This window comes from Mustela lutreola, chromosome 14, assembly GCF_030435805.1.
Source record: "Mustela lutreola isolate mMusLut2 chromosome 14, mMusLut2.pri, whole genome shotgun sequence".
In the NCBI taxonomy this organism is placed as follows: Eukaryota; Metazoa; Chordata; class Mammalia; order Carnivora; family Mustelidae; genus Mustela; species Mustela lutreola.
Genome location: NC_081303.1, coordinates 42,175,710 through 42,193,313, shown reverse-complemented (window position 1 = coordinate 42,193,313; position 17,604 = coordinate 42,175,710). Strand labels below are relative to the sequence as shown.

Here is a 17,604-nt window from a genome sequence, read left to right as displayed (position 1 = left end):
TGGAGGGTGCAGAGCCAGGACCACAAGCCACAGGCGCAGCTCTAGAAGCCAGAAAGGTAAGGAAGCAGATTCTGCTAGGACCGCTCATGGGAGCCTGGCCCCGCCAATGCCTGAGTTCAGCCTAGTGGGATGATGTCGCACTGTGGATGTCTGAGCTGAAAACAATGACGTGTGTTATTTTAAGAGTTACCGTGTGAATGTTTGGGTCCCGCCAGAATCCCCAGGTTCAAATCCTAACCCCCAAGGTGACAGTCCTAGGAGGTGGGGCTTTGGGAAGGGACTGGGGTCATGGGGGCATAGGCTTCATGAATAGGATCAGTGCCCTTGTAAAGATGTCCAAGAAAGTTCCTTCAGCCCCTCTGCCCTGAGAAGGCAGGGTCTTTGAACCAGCCAACTGCACCCAGCCAGCACTGAATCTGTCAGCCCCTTGATCTTGGCCTTCCCAGCATCCCAAAGAGAAGTGTCGGTTATTTAGAAGCTGCGCGAGCTGTAGTATTTTCTCACTGTGGCCCAAGGAGACGAAGACCAACCCCAAGTTGCTGCATTTGTTACCAGAAACACACACCTGCGCTAGGGGTCCTCGCAGCACCATTTGAGTAGGAAAGCAAGACCACAGTGAGGGGGTTGTCGACAGTGGCTGCACCTGAGAGTCACCTGGGGAAACCAGAACAAAAATGTAGGTCCGATCCTGGAATGGTATAGCCAGAGCCCATATGGAGGGGAATCTAAGAATCACTCATTGAAAGGCTCCTGGTGAGTCTGTTTAGAAGTTATAGTGTGTGGGGTACTACTGACTAAGAATAAACCCAAATTGTAACTTCTCTTGTGTTCAAGGAAAGCCCTTAAGCTTGCCCCATGTATGGACAGCCTAGTCTTCGAGGTAGCCCCTGGCACCATATGCCAGCTCCTCCTCGCAGGCCAGGGCCAACACCTTACAGGAATTAACAGGGACACGACTTAACACATTCTGTCTTGCCTAAATTGGTCAGATTGGATTTGTATCAGTGGCACTCATTTCCACAGACGGGAAGTGTGTGCCAGTTTACAAAGTACGTGAAGCTTCTGCCCAGTCCTCCCTCTCCACCTACACACCCACAGCTAAAGAGATGATAAAACAAACAAACAAAAGAAGAGGTGGTTATGGGGACTCATGTCTGACCTGGCACTTTCTAAGTGGAGAGCATGGCCCCAAACACTAGGTTCAAGATGTCTCCAGAAGAAACATTATGCTTACCGAATTGTTACGAATACCACCTTGAGATGGCAATTTTCAGTAAAGAGCTGAAGCATCTCGTTGAATAAAGCTAATGGATCCTCTGTGAGGCACCCTGGTCATGTGGGACATGTGTTTTGCTTCTCATGACCTAGCAGTGTGGCACCGTTGAAGGACTCCATCACCTTTACAGAAAAGAGGTCTCAAGTTATGGTTTTTGTGCTTGGATCCGAAACTTGATTTTCTAGCATTTCTAGAGAGCATTTGGGGACCAGAATCCATGTTGTCTATTCGTTCCACGTGGAATACTGAGGCTGGGGCTTGGGACACGGGAGAGGAACCGAACGCTGGCTGAATTGTGGCCATTGCGCCATACACAGGTCTTAGTGTATCTAGCTTAGCCAAAAAGGGAGTAAAACAATCTTGGGTCCTAACGATTCTCACCATCCCATCCTGGGGACGAGCACATAGATTCTTCACTCAACAGCCCTAAATAGCACGGCAGCTGCAGTGAGGGGGTGTGGCACGTTCCCCCGGGCAGGGTTCCCGGCAGAGGCTGCACCACCCCCCATCCCCACCCCACCAGGCGCGGCAACCATCTGGGGGTGCAGACTTGGGAAACCTTCCCCCCGGCAGTAGAGTTGCCACCACTTCTCGTGAACCGCAGGCATGAAAGGCAGGTGCTGCAGGCAGCTCACAGGCGGCCCCATGGGTCTGGTGCAAAACCCTCGCTTGAGGGGTCACAGCCCTCTGACCTGCAGATTCCCCAGGTCTCACCCCCCATGAAGTCAAATCTGCCTAGTCTTTTGAATACCTTTCCAGAACAGGTTCACCCTGTCTTCAAGGGTTCACGGAGACTGCGCACCAGTAGTAGACCTCCCGCGTCTTTTGTTAAGTAAGGGGAGTCCTCAGTGCTCTCCTTTACCAGCCGTGGGACAAGGGTGTTCAGTTCCGCAAAATTTCTCAAAGGATCACGGGCCACCGAGGTGCCAGGGCTCGGGCCCGTTGGGAACCAGCCTTGGCTTCCCCTTCCGTGAGCAACATCCCTCGGCCCAGACTGGAACATCTCTGTTCTGGGATCTTTTCTCTCGTTTATGTTTCTTGGCTCACAGAATTCCATCCTTGTCCTAACGGGCTGCCTTCTCAAACGCTTAGGAAGTGGCGAAACCTACACGGACCCCACTTATCACGGAAGTATGGAGAGGGAATGACAGATAAAAAACAGAGACGTGATGACTCGACTAGAGGGAAATATTTATTCAGGCAGGAGCACCAGCAGACCCGTCACAGAAGGAGAATTCAACAGCAACCACGGACCGCACGGGCGGCACCTACCACCTTCCAGCACCATGCAACCCGGACAGCAGATACAGCACAGCCATTTCTCAAAATACATTCGGTTCTCTCTTACCTCTGCAGCAAGGGATCATAAATGCAGTTAAAGAAGTTAGGGGAAACGGCGCGCGGTCGTTCTTGCGCGCTCTCTGCCCGTCCATCCTCCAGGAAACCGCAGGCGGTGGCTCCCCAGAGCCGGCACGAGGCTTCGGGGCCGCTGCTTTTCCCCCTACATCATAACCGATTTCAAATGGTGCTAGACAAAAACAGACTCTGAACACCAGGAGAAATCGGTCAGCCTGTGTAAGAGATGGGTCCGTCGGTGCTCCCGGGGGTCCCGCACTTAACCGTGCAGGTGGCAAGTCTGATTCCAGCTGCAGTGCCACAGCAGCAGAACGTTCCGGGGCGTCTGGAGCAGGCGCAGTGCTGACGCTGATGGGACTGTCCTCCGGGTACACAGCCTCGCCCCTCCCCTGGTACAATCGAGCCCTCCCGACCCCCCCGCATGGAGCATGGCCCCACCTCTGTGCTCCAAAGCCCAAAGGGCAGGTGAGCCCCGGAGTCTGCTAGGAGCCGGCACCTGTCTGCCCCTGCTCAGATGCGGAGTTTTTTTAAGCACCACACCCGCCCCGCGCTGTCACCCCAGCCTAGCCCACATACACGAGGGTGCCTCCTCCTCTGTAAGGTCTTCCTTCCTTGAGCTGGCTCAGGTGGCAGGCGGAGGGCGCCTGTCCCACCCGAGGAGGCTCCTTTGCAGGTGGCCCTTCGCTGCGCTGCAATTCTTACTCCTAAAACACTGATTTCAAATGGTGCTAGATACAAAGATGGAAAAATCTAAGCCACCATGTGAAACCAGCTTCCAGAAGAAGAGGATCTCATTGAAGAAAGGAGGAAGATGACATCGGAAGCCCCAGGCTCTGCCCGGAGGAGGGAGGGAGGTCTTCTTGTGGTTCCACTTCGGACGTGACGTCTCCATCCGTGAGAAAGGCCCAGCAAAGAGCTCCCCAGGGATGCTGCAGGAGGGCTGACAGCTCGGCGAGGCTTCACACACCCCGTGGCCATACACAACTCACGAAGTCTAGTTAATGCAGTTTAATTACACAACGGGTCCTAACAGAGTATTAGCTATAGGATAAAATCAAATCTCCCAGAGCTATTATTAAAATGCACTCATAGCTTCATTAGCACCGTCCTGCTGTATTAAATATTTCACAGTGCGCAAAGGGCTTTCCGATCCTATCTCACGTCATCAGGAAACAAGCCCCCTGTCTGCCCAGCATGCTCTAGCCAGTAGCAGAGGGGGGTTTCACTGGCCCTGGGCAGCCCTTCCATGCGCCCTCCTCAGAAAGAGCTCAGGCTCCTCCTTCCCGGCCTTACGTAAGGCTCAGAACATTGGCAATCTTACTTATTCTCAGCCCTGACACAAAAAAATGTGATGTTCTAAAGCTGTGTTAAGTAGATAATCCTCTAACAGGAGAACAGAGTTGTGTGTGTGTGTGTGTGTTTTCTGAATTTGTCTGAAAAATAAGACTTGCATCGTCTTCAAATTAGATTTCTCATCTCCTAAATGGGCTGTTTCTGGTTGTTTGAAGCTGAGAAAATGTGTATTTTCCTGGGACAGCACAACCAAGGAAATAGAGAGTGGAATCTGTACCTTTCCGGCTACCAGCTCCGTGGTAGAGACAGGCCTGTATTTATTGTAGCTCCTGGAAATAACAGCATGCACTGCTCCAGGAAAGAGGAGGAAATAAAATTTGAACACTGAGGTGTGTGGTTTAACCATGTCAGTCCCGGGAAGCATGTACTGTTCCCACGCTTGCTGGAGAAAATGCTCCTTATGCTTTAGTAACTCGCCCACGGCCATGTGACCAACACATGGTGCAGATCCCAGATCTAACCCCACAGTCTGTGTTACTGCCCCTGGGCCTACTGTGCCTGCTCCAGGCTGGTCCATAGTCTCATTCTGTTCTTGAACTCAACTGTGAGCAAGGTTGAGGCGGGGTTGGGGGGGGCAGTCCTAGGCAATGTTTATACACGGCCATGGATGTGACTGACAACATGTTTAACTTGGGGTGAGACAGGCCCCCTCGTTCTGCAGGGGTCCCGGTGCTGGGAGCTGGCCTCCTGTGTCCTCCCGCACGCACAGCATGGCTGTGGCAGGGGAAGGCGCTGGAGAGGAACTGCCCATGATGCCTGTGCTGGACTCCAGATTCTGACCCCAGCACTGGGCTCAGAGCCCAGGGCCTTTGCATGGCCTCAGCCACTGATAGGAAGCAGGGCAGCAGCTGTGATCAAGGACGCCTGCAGTCAACAGCTGGGCCTCAGAAAGCAGGTAACTTGCAGGGCTGTAAGGTCAGGAAGTTACTGATAAACGATAGTCATTTTCATGGGGTCCTATAACATGAGGGAGTTGGAGCTCTACATTTGGTCCTTCTCAACTTTTCTGCCTCTGACCCCAGGTGGACTCTTCCTTCTTAGCCACTTCCAACTGCCAATATCCACAGAACTTTTCCCAGCATGTTGTCACACAGGTGTTTTTCAGTCATCCAGACGGCCCCTGTCCTCCCCCAACAGGCCTCTGCATACATTGCTCCCTCTTTCTGGAACATTCTCTGTCTACCCTCCCAGAGCAACCACCCATCAACCCCCCCCCCCCCCCCCCCAGGTAACACAGGTCGCCTGAAGCTTTCCCAGGTGAGCCAAGCATTCTGTCACACCCTCTCACAGCACCTAGTTCTTGTCCTTCAGACACACAGATGTCACGTGGTCATCAGGGTGATTAATGACTGTCTCTCCTGCTACCCAGGGAGCATCAGGCCAGAGTTCGGGGCGGGAGGGCATGGCAGAGGACCAACTGTCCCTGAGGGAACTAAGGACCACGACCTTAGTTTGGGAGTTTGGGCTCCCAGTGCCCGAGTTCTATGATATTCAGTTCTCTGGAGAAAGACAGCCATCATTCAGAACACATCATCATAAACACTCTAACACAAGAAGAGGGAAAGAAAGTAATCTTAGTACCAAAACCCTCTGCTCCTCCAACCCCACTAGATACAAGAGTCTATGCAGGTCTCAGCCTTCCCAAAAGAACCAGGCTTCTCTCACGAAGTCTGCCAAGCAATGACTCACTCACCTGAAGCCAGCTGGTGTTTTCGTTGCTGAGCTGGGTATAGCGGGGTGGTTGGATGGGGGCTGGAAGGGGCTTGGGCTCCCTGGCACCCAGCTCCATGGCCACCTCGATCTGCAGGAAGGCAGCCCGTCGAAGCCCCAGCCTGCAGGGACTCGGCCTGGCCTAATGGCCCCATGCAAACTGGCTAGTGGGAAGGGTTTGGTGCGCTGTCCGGTAGGAAAACCGCCCAGCGGGGGGTGGGGGTGGGGGGGTGGGTATGTCAGTTTGGGGAGGTGCCACCATGCGAGAAGAGGGTTTGGGCAGCCCACTGAGGCCTCCATCCATTTCTGGGCAGACATTCTATGTGGAGGTTTTTCCACGCCCTCCTGCCTAGGACGCTCCTCTGCCTGGGCAGGGACCGAGGGTGGAGGAAAGGTCACCACACAGTGAATCAGAACACAGTGGCTTTAATTCCTGCTCAGCCCAGACTCTGAGAGCAGGGGCCTGCACTTCCCCGGAATGGACCACAGTTCTGAAAAGCAGGAGGGCTCCCGAGGCCTGGTGTCAGTGCATTCAAATGCTCCAGGGCTGGGACAGGAACTAGGACAGAAGGAGCAGCGGCATGCGCGGCAGGAACAGGGACCCGGAGAGGCTGTGTTTTGTCTAAAAGCATGCAAATCAGATACATTAAAAAAAAAAAAAAAAAATCAACAAAAACTCTGTGGAGGCCAAACAAAAACATCCAAGGGTTAAATGGACAGAACTCGTGGGCCATGGGTTCAAGGGCAGTCTGGAGATTTCAAAGAGAGCGTCTACTGCCTTCTAGAAATAATGCTGTGTCTTTTAAAGTCCTAAAAAATCCCATGCCAGGCCTGGCACCCACAAAGTAACATGGGAGAAAAATGGAGAGCAGAGGAGGAATCCGGGTTTATGAGATCCACAAGCAAACCCACGGAGCCAAGAGACACACGCCCCCAGGAAGCTGATGCTGCCGGCTGGTACTGTGCGACCAGGACATGTTCAAATCCAGAGCACTGGGAAGGCTCCCGCGAGGCAGCAGCTTCTCCCTCCCGCCCCAGGCTGGGTGCTGAGTCACGGCTACTTACGTGACTGACGCCAGCTCCAGCCAGCGCGGGGGGAGGGGCAGCGGAAGCCGGGCCCAGCTCGGCAGTCTTCCCGCCTCCCAGAATGCTGGTTCCGAGGCTCCTGGCAGTGAGGGAGAGTCATTTTGGTGAGAGAGGGACCTAGGAGGTTAGACCCTTTTGAAGATAGGGCCTGTTCTGCCCCCCAGGACGGTCCTAGCCCATTGTATGTGACAAGGGCCCAGCTTCCTGTCCCTCGGCCCCAGGCCAGACCCAGTGTCCTGGACATTTTGTCTTGAGCTGTCAGGGTAGGGCCTGGTGCCAACTAGCTGTGGTTAATGAATCAGAGGAAAGGGTGATAAAATGAAGGGTCTGTGTATGGAGGGCCGGGGAAGAGGAGAACAAGGAGCCTGCTGCTGAGCTGCCTGCTCAGCCCCCCAAAAGGACTGCTCAGCATCTGGGGATCAGTGCACTTTCCAGAGCCTGGATCCTGAAGTGGGAACGGCACACTCGAGACCCACGGAGCCCCTCCAATGTCTGTGGAGGTCACAGGGCAAGAGGTCACAGCCTTCTCTGCTCATGCGGACCCAGCCTCACCAACTCTGGTTTTCCCTGGGGCAGGCGTTCAAAGGCCTAAGTGCCCAGGTGGCTGCCTTCCGCAAAATTCGGTTCTCTGTCCCTTCCTGGACACCATCGATGAAGACCTGCACCTGGAAATCTCCCAGATTCAGTACAGGCCCGAGGTTGGAATGGCCAGCCGGCTGTAAGGATGGGATGCCTTGGGAAGCTGTGGGGTGTGGGGGGCAGCAGGTCCCCATGTTTCCGCAGAGAGTGGCTCAGCTCAGGCAGAGGACGATCGGCCCAGCCCTGAACTGCTTCCACACGAGGAAAAGCGAGCATGCCTACAGCCCGTTACACAGACACAACGCCCACCCCACGGTTCACAAGTCCAAACAACCCCCAGCTGAAGGCAGACCACTGCTCCTTCCCCCTCATCACTCCCAAGCAGTACTCCAAGCAGGGAAGACGGATGTGGCAGGGAAATTTCAGTCTCAGGTGAAATCTAACTGGGAAGGCTGGAGAGAGATGGGCTAGAGCCCAGCTTCTCCCTCCCCCAAGTGGAGCTGGGTCACCCACTCCTTCGACAGCCAAGAGTAACTAGCAGACGCGGCACCCCACCAGCTACCCCCACTCACAGGACCCTGTGGCTGCCTGCTGCCGGCAGCATGTCTCTGGGGCTCCAGGGCTCCCTAGCTCAGCCCCTGCTCCTCCTGGAGGGAGAGCAGGCCCCCTGCCACAGGCCCCAGGACCCACAGCCTCCCTGGAGCATGGGCCCTCAAAGGCATCAGGCCGCTGGGGACAGACCGACGAGCCGAGTGGTGGCTCTACCCGATACTGGGGTACATAGCTGGTGCAGCACCGGGGCCAGGCCACAACCTGTAACATGGTTCCACTTTCCTAGCTGGGGGCAGAAAGCCTGGGCACACAGAGGGTATGTCCAGAGTCCAAAGCCAACCGGGGGCACCTTTCCTGCTTTCCTCTCCTGCCGCCAGCTGGCGGGGGTCTGCACCTGCACCGCAGGCCAGCCTTGTTCTGTTCTGGGGCCTGGCCCGCCAGTCTCAGGACCTGGAACAGTCAGTGGTGAGAGGAGGTAGGCAGAGGGAGGGCGAAGGGGGAGGGAGGACCGGAATGGGCGGGGGGGGGGGGGGGGGGAGTTTCACAGTCTAGCGCACTCCCATCAGATCAGAGAGAGGGGAACACATACAACTTCCCCTTTTGGGGAGCTTCTCTGCCCCTGCTTTTGTTTCGGTTCCTTCCCCTCTGGACTGGGGATGGCTCGGCTGGTGGGCTGGGCAGGGGCAGGCGCCCAGGTACCCGGCCAACTGGGCCCTCGCCCGGCTCCGTCCTGGGCCTGGCAGGCTCCCGCGGCTGTTACCCGGCATGCCCTTCTCCTTGTCAGGGAGGCCTCACCCTCTTGTTTTCAAAGTTTTATAACAGTATTGTTTGTTGTCCAGCAGATTAAATTCTTTTGGAGGCTGGAGGGCGGAGGCGGGGGCGTTGAGGGAGAAAGAGGAGGGAGAAGGGTGAAGGAGAGAAAATACAAACAACTTTCATTAGGGCCAAAAGATTAAATGAGTTCCTCTCTGGACACAGAGTTCACCTGTCTTGGAGAGAGGCCAAGTGGCCAGGAGCATGGGTTCCCTTCCCCTCTGTCCCTGTCCCTCTAGGTCATCCTCACCCAGCAGGGTGACACGTGGTCTCAGACCTTCAAGGTCGCTACTCAGGGTTCAAGCGGAGAAGAAGAAAGAGCTAACAGTGTTGGGGGTGGGGGAGTCATGCCTGAGCCGCCACCGCCCCCAAAGAGGAAGCATGATGGGGGGGCCGGGCTGGGCCCAGCTGAGGGGCCTTGATCGCATCTCCCCGGGGCTCCCGATGGCCTGCTCGAGGATGAGGTGGGAAGGAGGTTTGTGGGGATGGCTGCCCCATCTCAGAGACGGCTCCCCTCTGCAGCGAGCCTGCGGTCTGTTCACACGAGGAAGGAAAGTAATACAGTCAATGTTGTCAGAGCCTGGAAGAACGGTACCCCCAGGAGACAGGAACACAAGTGTGCGGACAGACACTCAGGTGTTCCTAAGGACTGTGTGAGAGCAGGAGACAGGACGGAGAGGGGACAGAAAGTCAACATAAAATAAGCATGATCTTACAGACAGGAGGGCCCAGGGAAATGTCCTCAACCCGTCAGGCCTTCAGATGCTAAATCTGCAGACAGGAATAACACAAAAGGATATACGATTATCCCCATGAAAATAACCCTCGTTCAGCCATTACCTGGTTCATTTCTGACTTCAGGGTTCCCAATAAACAGTAGCCCATGGGGGCACATGTGTGTGCCTCTGGCGTGGCAGGCGGCTTCACAGGTCCCAGAGCCGTGGACCTGCCCTGAGACCCTCCTTCTTCCACCTCCGACCCTCTTCCCAGCAAACTCTGTCTGGCCCTGCCTCCTGGCCTAGCCCCCACTCCTTCACCTCTCCAGGGCCTTCTCTGGAAGCTCCCTAGGGCTGGGGGAAGCAGCACGGGGCGGGGGGCGGCAGCGGTTCAAATACAGGTTTAGAGCAGCTCAGGGCTCTTCCCAGATAGCAATGGGGGACAACCTGGCTATCTCCTCTTTTTTTATTTACAAATAGTATTAGTCCTAGAGGGTCAGTTCCAGAAGTTCTGTCTGCATGAGGAAACAAAGGTACAACTGCAGGCCCAATGCTCCTGTGCCCCGACCCAGGTCAGGCTGGCCTCCGAGGCAGAAAGAAAAAACGGAGCCCTCTCTAGGTCCTGGCACCCAAAGCTCATGCTGTTCTAGGGATAGTCTCAGAGCCCCACAGACTCGGGAGGGACTCGGGAGGGACCTTGTCAGGGACATCCAGTCTCTCTTCTCAGATAAAGAGGCTCTGTGTTTCTTTGGGAGGCCTCAGCAAAGGGCCACCACAGTTCTCCCTGAAGTCTGCTCTAGATCACCTCCCAGCTTTGGGTTCTGCCACCCTCCTTCCCACCCTCCGGGAGAACAGAAAGTTCTGGATGCCATACAACAAATCTTCACACAGTAGTTATCAGAAGCTTTGTCCAGCAAAACCACTGCCCTGTGGATTTCCCATGATACGGCCTCTCTGTGAGCAAGGCTGCATCTGAGGAATACAAACAGACAGACGTATGCACACTGCCCCTCTGTCCAGCCCCAATCCTTCGGATTCATGCCCAGGCAGAACCTAAACCATCCTGTGTTAGTGCGCTCTAAAGAAAGACAAACACTTCTCTGCCCCTTCATATAGGCTCTGGGTCTCTCTGAGCAAAGGCCACTCAGAGGGCCACACGGACAAGAAGACAACCAGTATGAGCTGTGCCTTGGCCCCCCCTCATAGAGAGCGGGCTTACACGCAGGATCCGGGAACACGGACGTCTAGGCGTTCTCTGACTTTCCTTCCTCTCCATGGGTAAGGCCTACTTTTTCAACTCTGTCAGGAAGCAACAGCCAGAGCTGAAGCCAGTGGTTCCAGTATCTCACACTGTCCCTTAGCCAATACTTCCAGCGGGGGCTGATTAGCCAGCAGAGAGAACAGTCACACAACCCTCAGGCTCGGCAAAGCTCTGGGCCTCCCTTATCGGCCTGCTGGGAAAAATCTCCCAGATCCGACAAGAAAGCCTTATTTCTAAGTGAGCTACACCAGAAGTCTAGCTCAGGACTAGAGACAGGACTATATGCACGTGCACGAAATGCCCTACAAATGTGTCAGAATGGTTTGAGAAGCACTGCATAATCCCAGAAGCTTCCAAACGTAGGCAGTCTCACCAGAAACACATGGGGAATGGCTGGCTTCCTGGCCAAGGAGTGCACGCCAGGTTTCCCAAGAGCTCCAAGAAGCCAAAAGAATCTGAGAACAGGAGAAGCTGGACATTCTGAGGCTCCCTTCCCCATTTGGTGTAGAGGAAAGCGATCTTCTACCTACAGAGATCAAGTCAGCTGCCCAAGGCCATGCCCTGGCCCTGGCCCACTGGTCAGTAGAACAACAACTAAAACCCAAGGAAATGACCTCTGGAGTCAGGGGACTTAGGTGGGGGACCCCAACTCAGCAGGTATAAGTGGATCTTGGCAAGGCTGTGGCTCAGCTGCAGCGACTGTGCCTCGCAGGCAGCATGAGGACCAAATGAACTAGCAAATCGGAAAAGAGCTACAGACCATCACATGGCACGCACAAGACGTCAGGTCACCAATCACTTCAGCTCCTGCCTGAATCCTGGCCCAAAGCCCTGTTTGCCACACCACTCAGGGCGAGACAGGGTGGACTCACATCTCCGAGGCCCATGTAAGAGTCCAGCAAAGCGGCACGTGGACAGTGTCTTGAAGCATTGGTGCCAATTTTAAAACTCTGCATTCTGTTTGGTGGCTTGTGTGGCAGGTATCCGCAGCCCCAGCCCCAACCCCAACCCCACCCACACAGTCTCAGAGCAGGGCTGGCCACTGGAGACAAAGGCCACCACGGTCCCAGGCTGGCCTGTGAGGGCCCGTGACCCTGAGCTTGCCTGCACGTGCTTTATTTTTGCTACTTTTTGAAGAGTGACTCGGGACTAAAAAGTCAAAATGGAATGGGTGGCTTGGAGATATTTTTATTTTTGTTTTTTTCTTTTCGCCTGTCTTTTTTCTTTTCCTTTTCCTTTTTTATTTTTTTTTTTAAATAGAAGAGCTTCAACAACTACATGAGAATAGACGGCTACATATAAAGGAAATCTTCTGACAGCAAGGGGCCCAGACCCTGAAGAGGGAAAGTCTGGGACACCGGACCCGCAGTCCCACGTTCTCTCTAGGATTTAAGACCAGAAAGCCCAGAATTTCTTTCATAGAGCACAGCGGCATCTCCAGTTAGACCCTGTGACACAGAGAGCCCCCAGCAGCTCCCACATCACCTTGTCTGCACACAAGCCCCTAGGTGGGAGCCAGAGTTCACGTCCTCTGTCACCTGGATGACCTTCCTCCATCAGTCACCCTCATGTAATCTCTGGCCGCTTTCTGCTTGCAGCCGGGGGTCCAGGGCAAACTGTCTCCATCCGCCTGGCCTCACGGATGGGGACAGCATCTCTTCAGAAGACAGGATTGTAGCTGTTCTCAGTCTTCTGCCTGAGAAATACCTCCAGAAACATCCAGGGAACCCCTGCATCAGAGCTGGCAAGGTGCTTTCTAAAAGGTTCTGGTTCAACTCCCTCAATTTATAAATAATGAAACTGAGTCCCAAATACATAAAGTGAGTAAGATTTTACCAAGGGAGCCAGGGCCAGAATGCGGGCCTGCTGAGTCTTCTACACCACACCACATAAGGCCCAGTTTCCCTGAGTCCCCACAACCACACCCCAAGACCCACACCTCATCCTTGGGCAATATCAGCTCCCCCACCCCTCAGCAGCAGGTGGCATCCTCTGAGGTCTAGGAGGGCCAGGCTTAGATCATGGGGCCCAAGAAGGAAGAATCACATGGCCAGACACACCACGAACCCCAGGTCTACCCTGTAAACCAGCCCTGAGCCCAGCAGCGGCATACACCAGAAACACCCTCCCCCATACTGGAAACACCTTCAGCCACCAACCTGCCTCAACCTCTCAAGACACCCAACTCATCCAAGCCTCCGGCACACGGGGACTTCTCCCTCTGTTGCCCCCTGCCCTTTCTCTATCATGAGGATGTGGGAACCCCAGACTCGGGCCGGAGAGGCTGGGCTGACTTCCGCCTCTCACAGGCACCTACTTCGCAGTGACTCGCTGAAGACTTAACCCGAGTGTTCCCCTATCTGTGTGGATGACAGAGGGGCACAGGGACAAGGCTGCAGCAGAGCCACCAGCTGGCACCTGGGGAGGGTGGCTGACAGAAAAACCTTCGTCTGCTGGTGACCAGAGGCTCGAGATCTACTGCTGTCTTGATCCCTGACTGCAAGTTCTTATAAGCCGTGGGGACCCTGGGTAATTTTCTAGCTGTTAGGACAAGAGAGGGGTTAGCCCCTCCATCACTGTGAACTCTGGGGGCTCCATCAGTCTGGCTTCCCCAGCCTCTTAAATTCCCTCCTTGGCCACCATCTGGATCACTGGACCCTTCTGATGCGTGTGGGTGTCCCCCTGTCCATCTATGCCTGCTCTGCAGATTTCCCAACTCCCTCTGTCATCATCGTGAATGGCCTCTCCCCACACCAGAGAGCACACCTCATGAGAGCAGGGGCTGAATGGGGGTCTGGAGAAGGGCTGCATCTGCCACGCTTGGCCCTGTCTGTTCGCGGGCGCCGACAGCCAGCTGCTTCTGCTCGGCCTCCCCCAAGAGGGAGGGAGCACAGCCGTCACCGCCCACTGCCACCTTCCCCGAGATACCCAGCCTTTCACTCTGCTCACCATCCGTTCTGCTGGCTGCCTTATCTTGGACAGTCTTATTAGCTCCCCCAAATGTCTGAAGTCATCCAAGAGGGTAAAGAGAAAATACAGGCTTTGGAATCAGAGGTGCCTGGGTTTAAGTCTTGGTGTTCCCACTGGCCAAGTGTGTGACCTTGGTGAAGTCACTTAATATGGACCGTTTCTTTAACAGAAAACGGGAAGTCACCCCTACTTCATGGGGTTGCTCTAAGAATGAAATCAGATAACCAATGGAGACCCTTAACGAAGGTGAGTTTCCCTTCCCTGGGACTCACTGGGATGCCTGTCTCACACCTCCACGCCTCATTACAGATCCTGACCTGGGCTCCATGCACACACAGGTCCCTTCCAGGCTGCAGAGGGCCACGCTGGTTGAACACGAGACATACCCTCACCCTCACCCCTGGATCCTGGCCTCGGTCCTGTGTTCAGATGGTGCACAACTGTTCCCTGAGTGCCTCTCTCCATCCCCAGGCCCCTGTTTCACCTGCTCAGGTGCCACACTACTGTATCATGCTCTGCACAGATCTTGGGGCCTGGAGGTGTTCTCTGGCTTTATCAGCTCACGAGCAGCTCCCGCGGAAGAAGCCAGCAAGGAACCAACCCCAGCCTCTGCTTTCTTCACAGACACTCCAAGGCCCAGAAAAGCAAAGCAAAATGAGGGCCTCCCACGGACAGCCGGCTAGTGGAAAAGGCAGTATCTCTTACATATCTTCCAGGGAGGCAACGTGCCCAAAACAGTGACCAGTGCAAGATACACATCCTCTCTAAAACGGGGGCTGCAGCCTCAGAGGCCCTCGTGCCAGGAGACAGAGCCAAGATATGCATTAGACAGTTCACAGCCCTGACCAGACCAGGATTCAGTGGGACAGAGCAGGTGCTGACCAATCAGGCCCCCTGGCAGGGCCCCTCCCCGACACCTCCTGGCCAAGCCACACCACCACAGCTCCAGCGCCACCCGCTCCGTTCACCTCTGTTGGACCCCAGACGGAAAGGCCCCACACCGCCTCCTGGCTTCTGGACCACAGGGACTTCAAGGGTTGAGAGCCAAGTGCCAGAGAGGCCTGGTCCCTCTCTCAGGGGATGCCAACTGTTCTGGCTTGGCTTGTGACATAATGCCCGTGTCATGTCAGTGGAAGCCAGACTGGTAAGCAGGGAGGAAAAGACTAAATGAGGATCGAAAATAGGAAAATCATCAGGGCGATGTGTCCCCCCCATCCCCCCCTGCCCTCCAATTCTGGGAACACCAGAGGCCCCAGAGACAACTGCGTCACAGGGAGCCAAACCAACTTTCCCTTTGCTTCCCATTCTGGTTATCTCAATCCCGCCAAGGGCAGGGCAGGGCTGTGCATGGGAGCGGGGGTGACCCCAAGCCAGGCCCAGGTCTGCATCGCACATACGGGAGCAGGGGTGCCCGAGCACGGCCCATGGCCCCAGCTGGCCCCGGCCCGGCAGTCAGCGCTGGCCGGACTCTAGCCGGCACGTCTTGAGGGAGTTGGCCGTCTCAACCTCATCTCCCCAGCTGCACCCAAGCTCATCTCTCCTTTTTATTCGTGCTCCATGCCCAACACCCCAACATGCCTCCCTACGTTACTGCTGGAGGGGCTAAGACTTGTCAGATTCCTTTAGGAGAGAGAACCCGGGCTCTCCCCAACGGCCCTGGATGCCTCACTTGATGAGGACCTCGGGCTGCTCACCGCCAGCTCAGACTCATCTCTAACGGAGAGAAGAGAAGACGACACACGGACAGGCAGAATTCGCCAGTCCCTCCTGGACAGCGGTGGGAGGCGGGTGGGGAGACATCCGTGAGGCAAGAGCAGAGGTGGAATCCCAGGGGTGCCTCCAGAAATTAGCCAAGCATATCCTAAAACTGCCCAGCACCATTCCTTTTATCTGGAGACCCCAGACAAACGTGCTGTTCCAACCTGACCCTGCTCACCCAGAACACTGCAGGAATGCCTTCCATAGGAGAGACGTCCTCCTCGGGAGAAGGGTGAGCACCCACAATCCACTTCCTGAGCTGTCTCTAGAACATGACAGATGACCCCCGCTCCCGTCCTGGTTCTGCTGACCATTTTCATTTTTAATCACCATCGCTATTGCTGTGACCAGCATCAAGTGAGGCAGAGAAAAAAGATTTCTACATTAACTGCTTAAAGATGCTGTGCAATGCTTACTGGGCCCAGAATTTTTTTTTTTTTTTAAGGTGAAGGCCATAAGGGCCCAGAGGAAGAAAGTTGATTCACTCACTTAAACAAACAAACAAAAAGCCCCAAAACAACCCCACCCCCAAGTAGGCCCTGAAGCCCACCACCAAGCCCACACTCTAAACTCCAGCGAGTCTAAAGGGATCTAGAGTAAAAGCGAGCACCCACTGGGGTACACAAGGAAGGGAAGGCCGGCAGGCCCCCGGCACCTAAAGGGCTCTAACCCAGAAACTCATTCTGGATGTTGGGGGCCAAGGCGAGTTCTAGACCCGTCACTGAGGGAGGCCACACCGGTTGGCTAACTGACTGCCACACCCAGCAACACATCCCAGCCATCTCCCACATGATCGCCTGGGCCCGCCCTTCCCCCAGGCCCTTGCTGGTTACGAACACCATTCACAGAAAAGCCAGGAGTGGGAGAATGGAAAGAAGAGGGCATTGTTTGGGAGATTCTGAATGGAGATGTTTGAGGATTCCCTACTGACTAAGGAAAATGGTCGCCATGAGAAGGAAGGGGGCTGCGGGTAGGCCAGACGCAGTAGCCCACACCTGACTGACCTGGGAGGCAGCAAAGCGGTTAAATCCCATTTTCTTGCACCCTCTGGTTTCCAGTAAGCAGCCTGGAGATGATTCACTGATAAGACCGGATCATGTCCCCGTCCGTCGGTCGGTCGTCGGCCCTTGGAATCACAGAACCACAGACACTGGTGGCTCCACAGTACCTATCCAGCCGGTTCCGCCCTCTACCACCAAGGATGACATGCAAAGTCACCACCCAGTTCCTCCCGGGGACGGCTGACTAAAGGCAGATCTCCCTGAAACCCCCAACGGCGGGTGAGGGCGGCGAGCAGACACAGTTCCCTGATGCCCGGAGCCACGTCTGCTGTCACAGAGCCTAAAGAAAATCAAAGGAAGGAGGAGGAAGAGGTAGAGGAAGGCAGGGAAGACAAGAGGTCCAAAAGAATCATGAGAGGTCAAAAGGCATCCTTGGGCAAAGCCAGGCAAAGAGGAAAAACCAAGAAGACATGTGGGGGGCTGGTGGATGACACGGGCCACTCTGTGCCGTCGGCCACATTTTCAGCCTCTAGCCTGTCCTCCTCTAAGCCCCCAAATCCATCGAGAACCATCAGCCCCCGCCTGGCTCTCATCCCACATCAGACTTTCCGATCTAGCAGCATCTAGAAGAAGGAAAAGGAAAGAAAGCTTGGCATTCCGGAACCAGCCCCAGACACACAGCCCTTCCTGGAATGAAAGGCCCCTTGGAGATGATGGCTCACACTCTCGAGGTTCTGGTTCCCTGGGAGAAGGGCTCCTCTCCCGCAGGGGAGGGCAGACATGTCCGATAAGAATTGCTTAGCACAAAGCTATATATAGTCTAGGTTCCTAGCGGCCTAGAGATTTGGAGCTAGAACTTGGCAGAGAACCACGCTAGATGCTGGCAAAGACCATCCTCCCCCAGCCAGCCAGCTGAGAGCCTCTCCTCCCTGCTGGGGGCAGCGAGGGCAGGCAGGGCCCTTCCCGTCGGCCCATTAAGAACACGGCACTGAGGGACATGGGCTTTTGGCTCCATCTTAGGGAAAATCGACTTCTCCTGAATGTGAGGGCGATGTGCGGGGGCTAAACACTGAGATCTAGCTTCTCCGCTCTGCTCTCCAGCGGCACTAGAAAATCGATCTCGTCCTGTCTGACGGAGGACTGGGGGCAGGGGTCTGTGGGGAAAGGAAGAAG

General features: G+C 55.2%; 1 long non-coding RNA gene across 27 annotated transcripts in view; it reads right to left on the bottom strand.

The window, feature by feature from the left end:
* The window catches only part of LOC131814654 (uncharacterized), a 73,390-nt gene that overhangs the window by 3,225 nt on the left and 52,561 nt on the right, over positions 1 to 17,604 (bottom strand). For 17 of the 27 annotated variants that reach the window (XR_009347393.1, XR_009347378.1, XR_009347387.1 and 14 more), the window contains 2 exons: positions 6,761 to 16,598; positions 566 to 6,317 (listed from right to left, as the gene is read on the bottom strand). This is a non-coding gene — a long non-coding RNA (uncharacterized LOC131814654). The remainder of the gene's footprint in view (positions 1 to 565; positions 6,318 to 6,760; positions 16,599 to 17,604) is intronic. The other 10 variants (XR_009347395.1, XR_009347380.1, XR_009347383.1 and 7 more) reach the window with 10 other exon arrangements.